The following is a 19,126-nucleotide window of genomic DNA, read 5'->3' on the forward strand; positions in this document are numbered from 1 at the left end:
CCTATCCAAGTCACCCTGCATCCTCTTAGCATCCTCCTCACAGCTAACACTGCCGCCCAGCTTCTTGTCATCCGCAAACTTGGAGATGCTGCATTTAATTCCCTCGTCTAAGTCATTAATATATATTGTAAACAACTGGGGTCCCAGCACTGAGCCTTGCTGTACCCCACTAGTCACCGCCTGCCATTCTGAAAAGGTCCCGTTTATTCCCACTCTTTGCTTCCTGTCTGCCAACCAATTCTCTATCCACATCAAAACCATACCCCCAATACCGTGTGCTTCAAGTTTGCACACTAATCTCCTGTGTGGGACCTTGTCAAAAGCCTTTTGAAAATCCAAATATACCACATCCACTGGTTCTCCCCTATCCACTCTACTCGTTACATCCTCAAAAAATTCTATGAGATTCGTCAGACATGATTTTCCTTTCACAAATCCATGCTGACTTTGTCCGATGATTTCACCTCTTTCCAAATGTGCAGTTATCACATCTTTGATAACCGACTCTAGCATTTTCCCCACCACTGATGTTAGGCTAACTGGTCTATAATTTAAAAACGCAAACAACAGGAATTCTGCAGATGCTGGAAATTCAAGCAACCCACATCAAAGTTGCTGGTGAACGCAGCAGGCCAGGCAGCATCTCTAGGAAGAGGCACAGTCGACGTTTGAGGCCGAGACCCTTCGTCAGGACCCTTCGTCCTGACGGAGGTTCTTGGCCTGAAACGTCGACTGTATCTCTTCCTAGAGATGCTGCCTGGCCTGCTGCGTTCAGCAGCAACTTTGATGTGTGTTGCGGGTCTATAATTCCCTGGTTTCTCTCTCCCTCCTTTTTTAAAAAGCGGGATTACATTAACCACCCTCCAATCCTCAGGAACTAGTCCAGAATCTAAAGAGTTTTGAAAAATTATCAATAATGCATCCACTATTTCTTGGGCTACTTCCTTAAGCACTCTGGGATGTAGACCATCTGGCCCTGGGGATTTATCTGCCTTTAATCCCTTCAATTTACCTAACACCACTTACCTACTAACATGTATTTCCCTCAGTTTCTCCATCTCACTAGACCCTCTGTCCCCTACTATTTCCGGAGGATTATTTATGTCCTCCTTAGTGAAGACAGAACCAAAGTATTTATTCAATTGGTCTCCCTTGTCCTTCTTCCCCATGATCAATTCACCTGTTTCTGACTGTAAGGGACCTACATTTGTCTTAACCAATCTTTTTCTTTTCACATATCTATAAAAGCTTTTACGGTCAGTTTTTTTGTCCCCTGCCAGTCTTCTCTCATAATCTTTTTTCTCTTTCCCAATTAAGCCCTTTGTCCTCCTCTGTTGGACTCTGAATTTCTCACAGTCCTCAGGTGAACTGCTTTTTATGGCTAATCTGTATGTTTGTTCTTTGGAATTGATACTATCCCTAATTTCCCTTGTCAGCCACAGGTGCACTACCTTCCATGGTTTATTCTTTTGCCAAACTGGGATGAACAATTGTTGTAGTTCATCCATGTGATCTTTAAATGCTTGCCATTGCATATCCACCGTCAACCCTTTAAACTTCATTTGCCTGTCTATCTTAGTTAATTCACGTCTCATACCTTCAAATTTACCCTTGTTTAAGTTCAGAACCTTTGGTTCAGAATTAATTATGTCACTCTCCATCTTAATGAAGAATTCCACCATATTATGGTCACTCTTACCCAAGGGGCCTCTCACGACAAGATTGCTAATTAACCCTTCCTCATTGCTCAATACCCAGTCTAGAATGGCCTGTTCGCTAGTTCTTTCCTCGACACGTTGGTTCAGAAAACTATCCTGCATACATTCCAAGAAATCCTCTTCATCAGCACCCTTAGCAATTTGGTTCACCCAATCTATGTGTAGATTGAAGTCCCTCATTATAACTGCTGTTCCTTCATTGCACACATTTCTAATTTCCTGTTTAATGCCATCCCCAACCTCACTACTACTGTTAGGTGGCCTGTACACAACTCCCACCAGCGATTTCTGCCCCTTAGTATTATGCAGCTCTACCCATATCGATTCCACATCCTCCCGGCTAATGTCCTTCCTCTCTATTGCGTTAATCTCCTCTCTAACCAGCAATGTTACCCCACCTCCTTTTCTTTCATGTCTATCCCTCCTGAATATTGAATATCCCTGAATGTTGAGCTCTCATCCTTGGTCACCCTGGAGCCATGTCTCTGTGATCCCAACTATATCATATTCATTAATAACAATCTGCACTTTTAATTCATCCACCTTGTTACGAATGCTCCTTGCATTGACACACAAAGCCTTCAGGCTTGCTTTTACCACACTCTTGGCCCTTATACAATTATTTTCAAAAGTGGCCCTTTTTGATTTTTGCCCTGGATTTGCCGGCCTGCCACTTTTACTTTTTGCTTCTTCCCTCATTTTACATCCCTCTGTCTCTCTGCACTGGTTCCCATCCCTCTGTTGTGAACTAGCCTCCTCTCTCCTAGTCTCTTTAATTTGATTCCCACCCCGCAACCATTCTAGTTTAAAGTCACCTCAGTAGCCCTCGCAAATCTCCCCGCCAGAATATTGGTCTCCCTAGGATTCAAGTGTAACCCGTCCTTTTCGTACAGGTCACACCTGCGCCAAAAGAGGTCCCAATGATCCAAAAACTTGAAACCCTGCCCCCTGCTCCAATCCCTCAGCCATGCATTTATCTTCCACCTCATTGCATTCCTACTCTCACTGTTGCGTAGCACAGGCAGTAATCCCGAGATCACTACCTTTGCAGTCCTTTTTCTCAATTCCCTTCCTAACTCCTTATATTCTCCTATCAGGACCTCTTCCCTTTTCCTACCTATGTCATTGGTACCTATATGTACCACGACCTCTGGCTCCTCACCCTCCCACTTCAGGATATCTTGGACACGATCAGAAATATCCCGGACCCTGGCACCAGGGAGGCAAACTACCATCCGGGTCTCTGGACTACGTCCACAGAATCGCCTATCTGACCCCCTTACTATCGAGTCCTTTATTACTACTGCCCTCCTCTTCCTTTCCCTACCCTTCTGAGCTACAGGGCCAGACTCTGTGCCGGAGGCACGGCCACTGTCGCTTCCCCCAGGTCAGCTGTCCCCCCCAACAGTACTCAAACAGAGGTGCATATTGTCAAGGGGCACAGCCACTGGGGTACTCTCTATTACCTGACTCTTCCTCTTCCCCTTCCAAAAAATGCATTTGTGTAGAGAACAGATCGATACATTTGTGTAGGCAACTGATCAATACGCAGACATAGACAACAGATCAGTACGCATGTGTAGACAAGAGTTCAATCCGTTTGTGCAGATAACGGTTCGATACGCAGTTGCAAACACAAAATCAATACGCAAGTGTAGACAACAGTTCGATATATTCCTGTAGACAACAGATCGATATGCAGTCGTAGATATCAGATCAATACATTTGTATGTGTAGTCACCAGATCCATACGCATGTGTAGACAACAGGTCAAAATGTATGTAAGGCAGATTGAAGTGAATTGAATCTGACACCACTGTGTCAGAGAGATGACTTATTCCCTCGTTATTGTTTGAGATAAGGCTCATCAATGTAGTGTTTTTGGCAAATTTAATTAGGAGATTGGAGCTCTGGGTGCAATACAGTTATGGGCATTTAGGGAGTAAAGGATGGGACTCAGTACACAGCCCTGAGGGGCTCCTGTATTGAGAGTCAGAGTGCTGGAGGTGAGGGATCCCACTCTTACAAACTGCTGGCAATCTGTCTGGAAGTCCAGGACCCAGCTGCACAAGGCAGGGTCACGGCCGATGGCTCTGAGCTTCATGTCGAGCCTGGATGGAACTATGGTGTTGAATGCTGATCTGTAGTCCAAGAGCAGCTTTCTGACGTAAACGTCAATAAGCTTGTGTAAACAACAGATAAATATGAATGTGTAGATAACAGATCGACATGTTTGTGTAGACAACAGATCAATACACATGTGTAGACAAGAGATCAATATGCATCTGCAAAAAAATATATCGATACCTTTGAATAGACAACAGATGTGTAGTCAACAGATGTCAACAGATGTGTAGTCATTAGATCAATACATTTGTGTAGACAACAAATCAATGTACATGTGTAGACAATAGATCGATACACATGAGTGGATATCAGATCAATACAAATGTGTAGACAACAGATCAACGCGTTTGTGTAGACAACAGATCGATACGCATGTGTAGACAACATATCGATATGCACGTGCAGAAAACATCAATACGCAGTTGTAGACAATGGATCAATACATTTGTGCAGAGAAAAGATTGATACATTGTGCAGACAAGAGGTGAATACGCAGATGTAGACAACAGATCGATATGCTGTTGTAGACAACAGGTCAGTAGGCTTCTGTAGGCAACAGATCAATACACGTGTGGACAACAGTTCGATACACTTAAGTAGGCAACAGTTTGATATGCATGTGTAGACGACAGATCGATATGCATGTATAGACAACTGATCAATACACAGTTGCAGACAACAGATCAATGCATTTGTGTAGACAACAGGTTGATACGCATGTGTAGACAAAAAATTGATACATTTGTGTAGACAATCGATCGATACGCAGGTGTAGACAACAGATCAATACATTTGTCTAGTCAAAGATCAATACACGTGTATACAACAGATCAATATGGATGTGCAGACAACAGATCGTTACACATGTATAGACAACAGATCAATACATTTGTGTAGACAACAGATGAATACACAGACGTAGACAACAGATTGATATGCCATTGTAGACAACAGATCAATACATTTGTCTAGACAAAGAAAAATACACATGTGTAGACAACAGATCAAAGTGTATGTGTAGACAACAGATCAATATGCATGTGTAGACAACAGATTAATACATTTGTCTAGACAAAGTTCAATACACATGTGTAAACAACAGATCAATATGCATGTGTAGGCAACAGATCGATACACAGTTGTAGACAACAGATTCATACATTTGTGTAGACAACAGATCAATACGTTTGTGCAGGCAACAGATCGATACATTTGTGTGGACAACAAATCAATACACATGTGTAGACAATAGATCGACATGTTTGTGTAGACAACAGATCAACACACAGGTGTACACAACAGATCAATAGGCAAGTGTATAAAACAGATCAATATGGCTGTGTAGATGACAGATCGATACATTTGTGTAGACAACAGATCGATAAGGCTGTGTAGACAACAAATCAATACATTTGTGTGGAGAACAGATCGATATATTTCTGTAGACAACAGATCGATATGTCTATGTAGACAACAAATCAATACATTTGTGCAGTCAACAGATCGATACGTCTGTGTAGACAGCAAATCAATATGGTTGTGCTGTCAACAGATCCATACTCGTGCAGACAGCAGATCAAAATGTATGTGTAGACGGATTGAATTGAATTCAATTGTCTTTATTTCTTACATCCTTCACATACGAGGAGTAAAAATCTTTACATTACGTCTCCATCTAAATGTGCAATGTGCAATCATAGTAATTTAAGATAATTTATAATAAATAGAACAGTCAATGTAATACAGAGTACACTCAAGTCAGCGTGAGTTCATCAGTCTGATGGCCTGGTGGAAGAAGCTGTCCCTGAGCCTGTTGATCCTGGCTTTTATGCTGTGGTACCATTTCCCGGATGGTAGCAGCTGGAATAGATTGTGGTTGGGATGGCTTGGGTCCACAATGATCCTACGGGCCCTTTTTGCACGCGCAGTGATGCTACGAGGTACTCGCCCTACTATCTGATGTTCGGACGGGAAGCGAGGTTGCCCATTGATCTGTGTTTTGGGACTGAAGCCGGTGAAATACCCTTGAAGCCATGTCTGAAGTACGTGTCCGATATGAGGAGAGAGTTGAAAAGGGCGTACGAGTTGGCTGAGGCGGCAGCCACCAAGCAGAACCAGTGGAATAAGAAGAGGTATGATTAGAAAGTAAAGTTCGTCCAGCTATTGCCGGGAGACCGAGTCCTTATCCGGAATTTAGGACCACCTGGTAAGCACAAGTTGGCGGACTGTTGGGCAGCCACCCCCTATGTGGTGGAGAGTCAGATGCCGAATCTCCCGGTTTACCGGGTGAGACCCGAGGATGGGAAGGGGCCTGTCAAGGTACTCCATCGGAACCACCTGTTGCCTCTGGGTCGAGAGGTGAAGATGGACCCAGAGCCCGAATGGGAGATTACGCCTAGTACGAGGAATCTGCGAGGGCGCGGGGCGAAGGAAGAGCCCGCTGCAAAGGAGACTGGGCCGGCCCCCACCTGGAGAAGGGATACGTCATCGGAAGATGATGATTCGGACGTGTGGTACCTGCTTCCATTCGCTGATTCCCCTGTGCCGGGAGAAGAGACTCCTGGCCCTTCCCTCACTGAGTCAGGGGAACCGAGGGAGGGTGTTGCAGAGCCGCCTGTATTACAGCCGGGACTGGGGGAGGAGAGGGTGGAGCCAGAGGGCTCACAGGAGCAGAGGGATCCCGGTGAAGGGGAAGGTCCGTCAGTTAGGCTCGAGGGGTCAACTGGGGTGTCTGAACAGGGAGAGTCAGCAGAGGAAGTACAGAGGCCTCAGAGGAGGAGGCATCCCCCGGAAAGACTAACTTGTACAGCGCCGGGAGAACAGGGTGTGATCTCTACTGCCCTGCAAAGTTATGTCACTGCTTTATGCACCTGGGTTGGGTTTTGTGTTTTACAAGGAGCACTGGTGAACTCTGTTAACGTTATGAGGGCATGACTTTTATTGGTTGGGGGAGAGTGTACGGGGTCTTTCTTTTTGTTAGATTTAAAATGGCTTCTTTTGTTATGTTATACTGGGGAATGCTGAGACAGTCTCTAACTAGACAGTTGCTTGGGTTATTTAGATAGCAGGGTGCTATTAGCCAATGGGTGGTCATGTATCATTTTGTTTTCGGATACCATGCTGTATCAAATGACTGGAGACGGGGTTTTTGGCGGGGAGTCGGAGGAGAGACGGGGTTTTTGACGCGGTGTCGGAGGAGAGACGGGGAGTTGGAGGAGAGACGGGGAGTCGGAGGAGAGACGGGGTTTTTGACGGGGAGTTGGAGGAGAGACGGGGAGGACGGGTTTTTGACGGGAAGTCGGAGGAGAGCCGGGGAGTTGGAGGAGAGACGGGGAGTCGGAGGAGAGACAAGGAGGACAGCGGATGTGCGGAGAGGCTCCAGTCGATCACTTTGGGTGGTCGTCAGGAATCAATTGAGCTCCAACGGTTGCGCGCGAAGACTTGGACTTTGATAAGTGTTGGCGCCTTTTTTTCCATTACTTCCCTTTCTGTATCAAATTTATATTAATGTCATAGAATTAGTAAAATTTATAAAGTGTACTTGTTAAAATTTACCGGGTGTGCTGGCTGATGATTGACGTTTGAGCTTGATTCAGGTGGCAACCGACCCTGTGGGGAGTGTTGAGGCAGGTGCTGGGTGGGATTTCCCCTAGACATATACAAGCCAATATAACGGAATGTTACATAAGGTTCAGGAAGAAAGGACCAGACAGGTTTCTGGAGAGTTACAAGGTAGTCAGCAAGGTGCTCAGAAATGAACTTAGGAAAGCAAGAGGGGGACATGAGAAGACCTTGGGGAGTAGGATTAAGGAAAACCCAAGGTGTTCTACACATATGTGATGAGTAGGAGGATGACTAGAGTGAGGGTTGGACTAGTCAGGTATAGAAGAGAAAACATGTGCCTGGAGACAGAGGAGTTAGTGAAGTCCTTAATGAACACTATGCTTCTGTGTTCCCCAGTGAGAGGGACCTTGGCATTTGTGAGGATAGTGTAAATCAGGCTTAGATGCTGGAACATGTTGATGTCAGAAAGATGATGTGCTGGAACTTTTGAAAAATGAAAGGATAGATAACATAAGACCATAAGACCATAAGATATAGGAGCAGAAGTAGGCCATTTGGCCCATCGAATCTGCTCCACCACTGAATCATGGGCTGATCCAATCCTTCCAGTTATCCCCACTCCCTTGCATTCTCCCTATACCCTTTGATGCCAGGTTAATTAAGAACCTATCTATCTCTGCTTTAAATACACCCAATGACTTGGCCTCCATAGCCATTCATGGCAACAAATTCCACAGATTTACCACCCTCTGACTAAAGTAATTTCTCTGCATCTCTGTTCTAAATGGACATCCTTCAGTCCTGAAGTCATACCCTCTTGTCCTAGACTCCAATACCATGGGAAATAACTTTGCCATATCTAATCTGTTCAAGCCTTTTAACATACAGAATGTTTCTATGAGATCTCCTCTCATTCCTCTGAACTCCAGGGAATATAGCACAAGAGCTGCCAGACGTTCCTCATTCGGTAACCCAATCTTCTCTGAACCCTCTCCAAAGTAGGTACATCCTTTCTAAAATAAGGAGCCCAAAACTGCATACAATACTACAAGTGTGGTCTCACAATTGCCTTATAAAGCCTCAACATCACATCTCTGCTCTTATATTGTATACCTTAAGAAATGAATGCCAACATTGCATTCACCTTCTTCACCACCGACTCAGTCTGGAGGTTAACCTTTAGGGTTTTCTGCATCAGGACTCCCAATTTCCTTTGCATCCCTACATTTTGAATTCTCTCCACATCTAAATAATAGTCTGCCTGTTTATTTCTTCCACCAAAGTGCATGAACATACACTTTCCTTTCTTTACTTTCTTTTTAAATCTTTTTATTGAATAAGTATACCATAGGTAAACCATATAGGCACTAATACACTGTTAGAATATAATAAATTACAGGAAATATTAATACAGGAAAAAAAATAATACAAACAGTGCAATTTAAACATAAAATAATAAGGCAAAATAATAGTATACTAATTTTTATATATATATCAATAGAGAAGGGGAAAAAAACCCAAAAAAACCCAAAAAAAACCCACCGTGCAACTAAACTAAAAGCAAAGCAAAGCAATGGGCTAACTTGGAAACAAATAGAGTTAAAGAACTTAAAATCACGTCCTCAAACCTGACCTCCATTAAAAACAGTTAAAAAAAAACAAGAAGGGAATATAAATATGGACCAAAAGAGAAAAAAATTACATTAAATGAAAATGTTGAATAAAAGATCCCCAGGTCTGTTCAAATTTAAGTGAAGAATCATAAAGATTACTTGTAATTTTCTCCAAATTTAAGCATAATATCATCTGAGAAAACCAAAAAAAAGTTGTTGGAGCATTAGGCTCTTTCCAATGTTGTAAGATACATCTTTTCGCCATTAAAGTAAGAAATGCAATCATTCTACGGGCTAAAGGAGAAAGATTACTAGAAATTTTAGGAAACCCAAAGATAGCAGTGATAGGATGAGGAGAGATATCTATATTTAATACCTTTGAGATAATATTAAAAATGTCTCTCCAAAAAGTTTCCAGAGTAGGACAAGACCAAAACATATGAGTTAAAGAGGCTATCTGCCCCGGGCATCTATCACAAAAAGGATTAATATGAGAATAAAAACAAGCTAATTTATCTTTGGACACATGTGCTCTATGGACAACTTTAAATTGAATTAGGGAATGTTTAGCACAGGTAGAGGAAGTATTGACTAATTGTAAAATCTGCCCCCAGTCATCCACTGAAATAATAAAACCCAATTCCTGTTCCCAATCTGACCTAATCTTATCAAATGGAGCTTTCCTAAGTTTCATAATAATATTATAAATAATGGCCATTGCACCCTTCTGACATGGATTAAGGTTAATTATAGTATCTAAAATATATGTGGGAGGGAACATTGGAAAGGAAGAAAGTATAGTACTTAGGAAGTTTCTAAATTGAAGATATCTAAAAAATGTATTCTTGGTAAACTATATTTATTAGATAATTGTTCAAAAGACATAAGGGAACCATCTAAAAATAAATCCAAAAACCGTGAAATACCCTTAGTCTTCCAAATTTGAAAAGCACGATCCGTGAAAGAGGGAGGAAAAAATATGTTACTTAAAATAGGGATCGCTAGCCCAAATTGGTTAAGATCGAAAAATTTTCTGAATTGAAATCAAATACGTAAGGTATATTTAACTATCGGGTTACAGGCCTGTTTGTGGCGTTTCAAATCAAAAGGAGGAGAAGAACCTAAAATAGAGCCAAGTGCATAGCCCTGAGCAGATTGTAATTCCAATACTACCCATTTAGGAATGGATAGTGTATCTTGGTCAAGTAACCAAAATTTCATGTGTCGAATATTAATTGCCCAATAATAGAATCTAAAGTTAGGTAATGCTAAACCTCCATCTCTCTTAGTTTCTGTAAATGTATTTTACCCAATCTCGGGTTTTTATTTTGCCAAATAAATGAAGAAATTTTAGAGTCAACTTTATCAAAAAAAGATTTTGGAACAAAAATCGGTAATGCCTGAAATATATATAAAAATTTTGGCAGAATAAACATCTTAACTGCATTAATACAACCAATCAAAGTTAAATATGATGGAGACCATTTAGATGAAAGTTGAGTAATATGATCAATTAAGGGTAAAAAAATTAGTCTTAAATAGATCTTTGTGTTTACAAGTAATTTTAATCCCAAGATATGAAAAATAATTATTAATCAATTTAAACGGAAAGTTGTGATACAAGGGAAGTTGTCTGTTAATCGAGAAAAATTCACTCTTACTAAGATTTAATTTATAACCTGAAAAAAGACTAAATTGTGCTAATAAATCTAAAGCAGTAGGGATAGATTTTTGAGGATTAGAAATATATAAAAGTAAGTCATCAGCATAGAGTGATATTTTATGGGACTTTTAGCCCCAAGTTATCCCAATAATATTTGGAGATTCTCGAATGGCAATTGCAAGAAGTTCTAATGCAATATCAAATAATAAAGGACTAAGAGGACAGCCTTGTCTGGTACCTCGAAAAAGAGGGAAAAAAGGTGAGCTTAAAGAGTTAGTACGGACTGAGGCCATAGGAGAATGATATAACAATTTGATCCAGGATATAAATTTCGAGCTAAAGTTAAACATTTCAAGCACCTTAAATAAGTAAGGCCATTCTACTCTGTCAAAGGCTTTTTCAGCATCTAAAGAGATAACGCACTCAGGAACATTTTGTGAGGGGGTATAAACAATATTTAACAGTGTGCGAATGTTATAGAAAGAGTAACGACCTTTAATAAAACCCGTTTGGTCTTCCGAGATAATAAAAGGAAGTACTTTTTCTAATCTGTTTGCTAATAATTTAGAAAAAAATTTAGAATCAACATTCAATAAAGATATTGGTCTATAAGATGCACGTTGGGCAGGATCTTTATCCTTCTTTAATATTAGAGAAATTGATGCTCTATAGAAGGATTTGTGAAGTTTACCAAGTTTTAATGACGCCTCCAAAACCCTATAAAACCAAGGGATTATGAAGGTGCAAAAAATTTATAAAATTCCGCGGTAAACCCATCAGGGCCAGGAGCTTTCCCCAGGTTCATAGAGGAAATAACATTCTTAATCTCATCAGTGGTAATGGGAGTATCCAGCATAGAAGACATATCCTGTGAAATCTCAGGGAAATCTAGGTTATCTAAAATGTCATTCATATATTTAGAGTCCCGTAAAGACTCTGATTGATATAAGGAGGAATAAAAATCAAAAAAGGTTTGATTAATCTCAGCATGATCAAATATCAGTCGATCATTTTGATTATAAATCTGATTAATTTGAGATTTAGTATAATTAGTCTTCAGTTGGTTAGCCAACAGTTTGCCAACTTTGTCACTATGTACATAAAATTCACTTCTTGTTTTCTTTAATTGATTTACAATCGAGGACGAAAGTAATAAACTGTGTTCCATTTGAAGTTCAGTTCTTTGTTTATACAACTCCTCAGAGGGAGCTGTAACATATTTCTTATCAATTTCCTTAATCTTGTCCACAATTACCAGCTCCTCCTTCAGCTTCTTCCTCAAAGCAGCAGAATACGAGATAATCTGACCACGAATATAAGCTTTAAAAGTATCCCAAAGGATGTTCACAGAAATATCCTCTGTGTAGTTGATTGTAAAAAAAAGATCAATCTATTCATTCACAAAGTTAACAAAATCGGAGTCCTGAAGCAACAATGAATTAAAACGCCATTGTCTATTATTTTGTGTATTGACCTGAATTTTAATAGAAAGCTTAAGTGGAGCATGATCCGAAATGGTTATAGAGTCATAATCACATTTAATCACTGAAGAAATGAGACGAGAATCAATAAAGAAATAATCAATTCTTGAATAGGAATGGTGAACATGTGAAAAAAAGGAAAAATCTTTTTCCTGAGGATGCAAAAAACACCAAGTGTCTGTCGACCCAGAATCAGAGAGGAATGAGTTAATCAAAGTTGCAGATTTATTGGGTAAGGTCCGTAAAGGAGCCGAACGGTCCAAAACTGGAGATAAGCAAGTATTAAGGTCTCCGCCCCAGATCAGTGAAAACTCATTCAAATTCGGGAACAGATTAAATAGTGATTTATAAAATTCCGGACAGTCCATATTGGGAGCATAAACATTAACCAAAACTACCTTTTTATGAAATAGTAGACCACTAACCAGTAGAAATCTATCATTCGGATCAGAGATAATATCATGTTGTACAAAAGTAACTGAGGAATCTATAAAAATAGAGACACCTCGAATCTTAGCGTTAGAGTTCGAAGGAAACTTTTGGCCCTTCCAAAATTTTAAAAAACGTAGTCTGTCCCCCCTCCGCACATGGGTCTCTTGTAAAAATAGAACATGTGCTTTAAGTCTCCGGAATACTTTAAAAACTTTTTTCCTTTTAATTGGATGATTAAGACCGTTAGTATTCCAAGAGCCAAAATTAATAATAGACTCCATAAACCCTAAAGTCAACCCGCAAAAAAAAAGGATTGACAATAGGTTCGACCCACGAACCCGGAAAGGGAACAGAACAAACCAGAGATAACGGGAAGGAGAACGCAACCAATGCTTCAGTAATGTAAATAGCCCAAGAAGAAAAAAACTAAAACGTGAAGCCCCTCCCACCACCCCCCACCCCATGACCCCAAAGCTAATTCTAAAGCAGACCAGCCAGAAAGAAGCAAGCACTAAGACTACCCCCATGACTTCCGATAGACGCTCACTAAAAAAAAGTATAAATATAAAAAAGATCAGTTAGTTATAATACAGTAAAAGAATTTAAAAAAAGACCAAATAAGACAAACATGATATAAAACAGAAAAAAAAGCCAGTAAATATAAAGAAAACCATAACAAACCACAGACCCTATGACTAAACAAAAAAAAAGAAACAAAATTATTAACATAAACTAGTTAGGAAAAACTACAAAAAAAGTACATTTGAAAACTACGAAATTTAAGGCCTCAAAGGAAATACGTGAAATGATGCTGAAGGAATAACCGCCCAGAATCCCCAGGGAAAAAGAAAGAAATGACGCAGTTAGAAAAAAAGTTTGGCAACCATATTAATTAACCAAAAATAAACTTTTCTGCCCATATAAAGCAAAGAAAAAAATTAAAGCCGACAGATTAACAGCCTCCGATCAAACGGAGATAATTAAAAATTACGATTAATATGTTGAAGGTGAAAATTGATCCAGATAACTCTGGGCATCCGATGGAGATTCAAAAAAACGTCAGGCGTGCGAATCCTTAAACGCGCTGGGTAAAGCAGCACTGGTTTTAAAACCATCTTGTAGAGTTCCGACATCACATATCTGTAACGAACCCGTTGATCTCGAATCTGTTTGCTGAAGTCCTCCACGAATCAGAAATAAAAATCCAAAAAAATCAATGTAGCCTTTAGATCGAACAAATCGAAGCAGTTTCTCCTTGTCTTGAAAGTAATGAAAGCGTAAAATGACATGCCGAGGTTTATCTGACTTAGACAAATATGATGGAACTCTGTGAGCCCGATCCAATAACGGTGGTTGGTCAGGAAATACGGTAGGAAATGCGTCTTTCAAAAGTTGAGAAAAAAACTTTATAGGGTTGTCAGATTCAACAGCTTCACGAACACCAATAATTCGAATATTCTGCCGTCGCATTCTGGATTCTAAGTCAGAGTTTTTAAAAGTCAGAAAGTCAAGTTTTTTCATCATTATAGTAATTGTTTCTTCAATTTCCGCATGCATCAGCTCCGTTATAGAGGTTGAAATTTCCGTTTGAATTAGATCCGATATAGCTTTCAAAGTCAACGATGGTTCAGTCGGAGGAAGATCGGTACCTTTCGGTCTAACCGGAGGTTTGCCGTCTTTCCCATTTTTCCCGTTCTTAGACATAGCAGACCTTAAAAGCATCCGAATATCAAAAAGCCCAATTTGTTTCAAAGTATTGTAAAAGTAGATGCCTTAATGGTTAGCTTAAATATAGCTGATCATAGAAAAAAAACTCAGAGGTAATGGAGCGAGTCAAGAACACAACTTCACTCCATGAGCTCTACCGGAAGTCTCATACATTTTCCAACATTGTACTTCACTTGCCACTTCTTTGCCCATTCCACTAAACTATCTAAGTCTCTCTTCAGGCTCTCTGTTTCTTCGACACTACTCGCTCCTCCACCTATCTTTGTATCATTGGCAAATTTAGCCACAAATCCATTAATACCATAGTACAAATCATTGCCATACATTGTAAAAAGCAACGGTTCCAACACTGACCCCTGTGGAACTCCACTGGTAACTGGCAGCCATCCAGGATAGAAACATAGAAACATAGAAAATAGGTGCAGGAGTAGGCCATTCGGCCCTTCGAGCCTGCACCGCCATTTATTATGATCATGGCTGATCATCCAACTCAGAACCCCGCCCCAGCCTTCCCTCCATACCCCCTGACCCCCGTAGCCACAAGGGCCATATCTAACTCCCTCTTAAATATAGCCAATGAACTGGCCTCAACTGTTTCCTGTGGCAGAGAATTCCACAGATTCACCACTCTCTGTGTGAAGAAGTTTTTCCTCATCTCAGTCCTAAAAGGCTTCCCCTCTATCCTCAAACTGTGGCCCCTCGTTCTGGACTTCCCCAACATCGGGAACAATCTTCCTGCATCTAGCCTGTCCAATCCCTTTAGGATCTTATACATTTCAATCAGATCCCCCCTCAATCTTCTAAATTCCAACGGGTACAAGCCCAGTTCATCCAGTCTTTCTTCATATGAAAGTCCTGCCATCCCAGGAATCAATCTGGTGAACCTTCTTTGTACTCCCTCTATGGCAAAGATGTCTTTCCTCAGATTAGGGGACCAAACCTGCACACAATACTCCAGGTGTGGTCTCACCAAGGCCTTGTACAACTGCAGCAGTACCTCCCTGCTCCTGTACTCGAATCCTCTCGCTATAAATGCCAGCATACCATTCGCCTTTTTCACCGCCTGCTGTACCTGCATGCCCACTTTCAATGACTGGTGTATAATGACACCCAGGTCTCGTTGCACCTCCCCTTTTCCTAATCGGCCACCATTCAGATAATAATCTGTTTTCCTATTTTTGCCACCAAAGTGAATAACTTCACATTTATCCACATTAAATTGCATCTGCCATGAATTTGCCCACTCACCCAACCTATCCAAGTCACCCTGCATCCTGTTAGCATCCTCCTCACTGTTAACACTGCCACCCAGCTTCGTGTCATCCGCAAACTTGGAGATGCTGCATTTAATTCCCTCATCCAAGTCATTAATATATATTGTAAACAACTGGGGTCCCAGCACTGAGCCTTGCGGTACCCCACTAGTCACCGCCTGCCATTCTGAAAAGGTCCCGATTATTCCCACTCTTTGCTTCCTGTCTGCTAACCAATTCTCCACCCACACCAATACCTTACCCCCAATACCGTGTGCTTTAAGTTTGCACACTAATCTCCTGTGTGGGACCTTGTCAAAAGCCTTTTGAAAATCCAAATATACCACATCCACTGGTTCTCCCCTATCCACTCTACTAGTTACATCCTCAAAAAATTCTATGAGATTCGTCAGACATGATTTTCCTTTCACAAATCCATGCTGACTTTGTCCGATCATTTCACCGCTTTCCAAATGTGCTGTTATCACATCCTTGATAACTGACTCCAGCAGTTTCCCCATCACCGACGTTAGGCTAACCGGTCTATAATTCCCCGGTTTCTCTCTCCCTCCTTTTTTAAAAAGTGGGGTTACATTTGCCACCCTCCTATCCTCAGGAACTAGTCCAGAATCTAATGAGTTTTGAAAAATTATCACTAATGCATCCACTATTTCTTGGGCTACTTCCCTAAGCACTCTAGGATGCAGACCATCTGGCCCTGGGGATTTATCTGCCTTCAATCCCTTCAATTTACCTAACACCACTTCCCTACTAACTTGTATTTCGCTCAGTTCCTCCATCTCACTGGACCCTCTGTCCCTTACTATTTCTGGAAGATTATTTATGTCCTCCTTAGTGAAGACAGAACCAAAGTAATTATTCAATTGGTCTGCCATGTCCTTGCTCCCCATAATCAATTCACCTTATTTCTGTCTGTAGGGGACCTACATTTGTCTTTACCAGTCTTTTCCTTTTTACATATCTATAAAAGCTTTTACAGTCCGTTTTTATGTTCCCTGCCAGTTTTCTCTCATAATCTTTTTTCCCCTTCCTAATTAAGCCCTTTGTCCTCCTCTGCTGAACTCTGAATTTCTCCCAGTCCTCAGGTGAGCCACTTTCTGTGGCTAATTTGTATGCTTCTTCTTTGGAATTGATACTATCCCTAATTTCTCTTGTCAGCCACGGATGCACTACCTTCCTTGATTTATTCTTTTGCCAAACTGGGATGAACAATTGTTGTAGTTCATCCATGCAACCTTTAAATGCTTGCCATTGCATATCCACCGTCAATCCTTAAAGTGTCATTTGCCAGTCTATCTTAGCTAATTCACGTCTCATACCTTCAAAGTTACCCCTCTTTAAGTTCAGAACCTTTGTTTCTGAATTAACGATGTCACTCTCCATCTTAATGAAGAATTCCACCATATTATGGTCACTCTTACCCAAGGGGCCTCTCACGACAAGATCGCTAATTAACCCTTCCTCATTGCTCAAAACCTAGTCCGGAATAGCCTGCTCTCTAGTTGGTTCCTCGACATGTTGGTTCAAAAAACCATCCGGCATACATTCCAAGAAATCCTCTTCCTCAGCACCTTTACCAATTTGGTTCACCGAATCTACATGTAGATTGATAGGATCCCTTTATTCCCACTGTCTGTTTTCTGCTGATCAGCCAATGCTCCACCCATGCTAGTAACGTCCCTGTAATTCCATGGGCTCTTACCTTGCTCAGCAGCCTCGTGCGGCACCTTGTCAAAGGCTCCTTTGTCTACCCTGCTTGTAATTTCCTGAAAAAATTGCAGTAGCTTTGTTAGGCAGGATTTTCCTTTCAGGAAACCATGCTGGCTTTGGCCTATCTTGTCATGTGCCTCCAAGTACTCTGTAATCTCATCCCTAACAATCGATTCCAACAACTTCCCAACCACTGATATCAGGCTAATGGGTCTATAGTTTACTTTCTGCTGCCTCCCACCCTTTTTAAATCGTGGAGTATCATTTGCAATTTTCCAGTCATCCGGTACAATGCCAGAATCTATCGATTCTTGAAAGTGCATCGTTAATGCCTCTGCAATCTCTCCAGCTACTTCCTTCAGAACCCGAGGGTGCATTCCATCAGGTCCAGGAGATTTATCCACGCTCAGACCATTAAGTTTCCTGAGGACTTCTCAGTTGTAATTTTCACTGCACATACTTCACTTCCCTGACACTCTTGAATGTCCAGTATACCGCAGACATCTTCAACTATGAAGTCTGATGCAAAATATACATTCAGTTCCTCTGACATCTCCACATCTCTCATTACAATATCTCCAGTGTCATTTTCTATTGGCCCTTTATCTACCCTCAACTCTCTTTTATCCTTTATATACATAAAAAAAAGCTTTTAGTATTTTCTTTGATATTAGTCACCAGCTTTCATTCATAATTCATCTTTTCCTTCCTTATGACCATTTTTGTTTCTTTCTGCAAGTTTTTAAAAGCTTCCCAATCCTCTATATTCCCACTAGCTATGGTTTCCTTGTATGCCCTCTCTTTTGCTTTTACTTTGGCTCTGACTTCACTTGTCAGCCATGGTAGTGTCCTTCTTCCATGCAAAACTTTCTTCCTATTTGGAATATATCTGTCTTGTATTTCCCTCATTTTTCACAGAAACTTCAGCCATTGCTGCTCTGCTGTCCTTCCTGCCAGTGTCCTTCTCCAGTCAACCTTGGCCAGTTCCCCTCTCATGCCATTGTAATTTCCTTGATTCCACTGAAATACCGACACATTGGAATTTAGTTTCTCCTCAAATTTCAAAGTGAACTCAGTCATAGTGTGATCACTGTTCCCTAAGGGTGCCTTAACCTTAAGCTCTCTTATCACCTCTGGATCATCGCACAACACCCAATCCAGCACAGCCGATCCCCTAGTGGGCTCAACAACAAGCTGTTCTAAAAAGCCATAGAATGTAGAACCATAGAAACTACAGCACAGAAACAGGCCTTTTGGCCCTTCTTAGCTGTGCCGAACCATTTTTCTGCCTAGTCCCACTGACCTGCACCTGGACCATATCCCTCCATACACCTCTCATCCACGTACCTGTCCAAGCTTTTCTTAAATATTAAATGCATTTACTTCATCTGGCAGCTCATTCCATACTCCCACCACTCTCTGTGTGAAGAACTCCCCCCTAATATTCCCTTTAAACTTTTCCCCCTTCACCCTTAACCCATGTCCTCTGTTTTTTTTCTCCTCTTGCCTCAGTGGAAAAAGCCTGCTTGCATTCACTCTATCTATACCCATCATAATTTTATGTACCTCTATCAAATCTCCCCTCATTGTTCTACGCTCCAGGGAATAAAGTCCTAACCTAGTCAACCTTTTTCTGTAACTCAGTTTCTCAAGTCCTGGCAACATCCTTGTAAACCTTCTCTGCACTCTTTCAACCTTATTAATATCCTTCCTGTAATTTGGTGACCAAAACTGTACACAATACTCCAAATTCGGCCTCACTAATGCCTTATACAACCTCACCATAACATTCCAACTATTATACTCAATACTTTGA

The sequence above is a fragment of the Mobula hypostoma genome, chromosome 4 (assembly GCF_963921235.1).
Source record: "Mobula hypostoma chromosome 4, sMobHyp1.1, whole genome shotgun sequence".
Lineage (NCBI taxonomy): Eukaryota > Metazoa > Chordata > Chondrichthyes > Myliobatiformes > Myliobatidae > Mobula > Mobula hypostoma.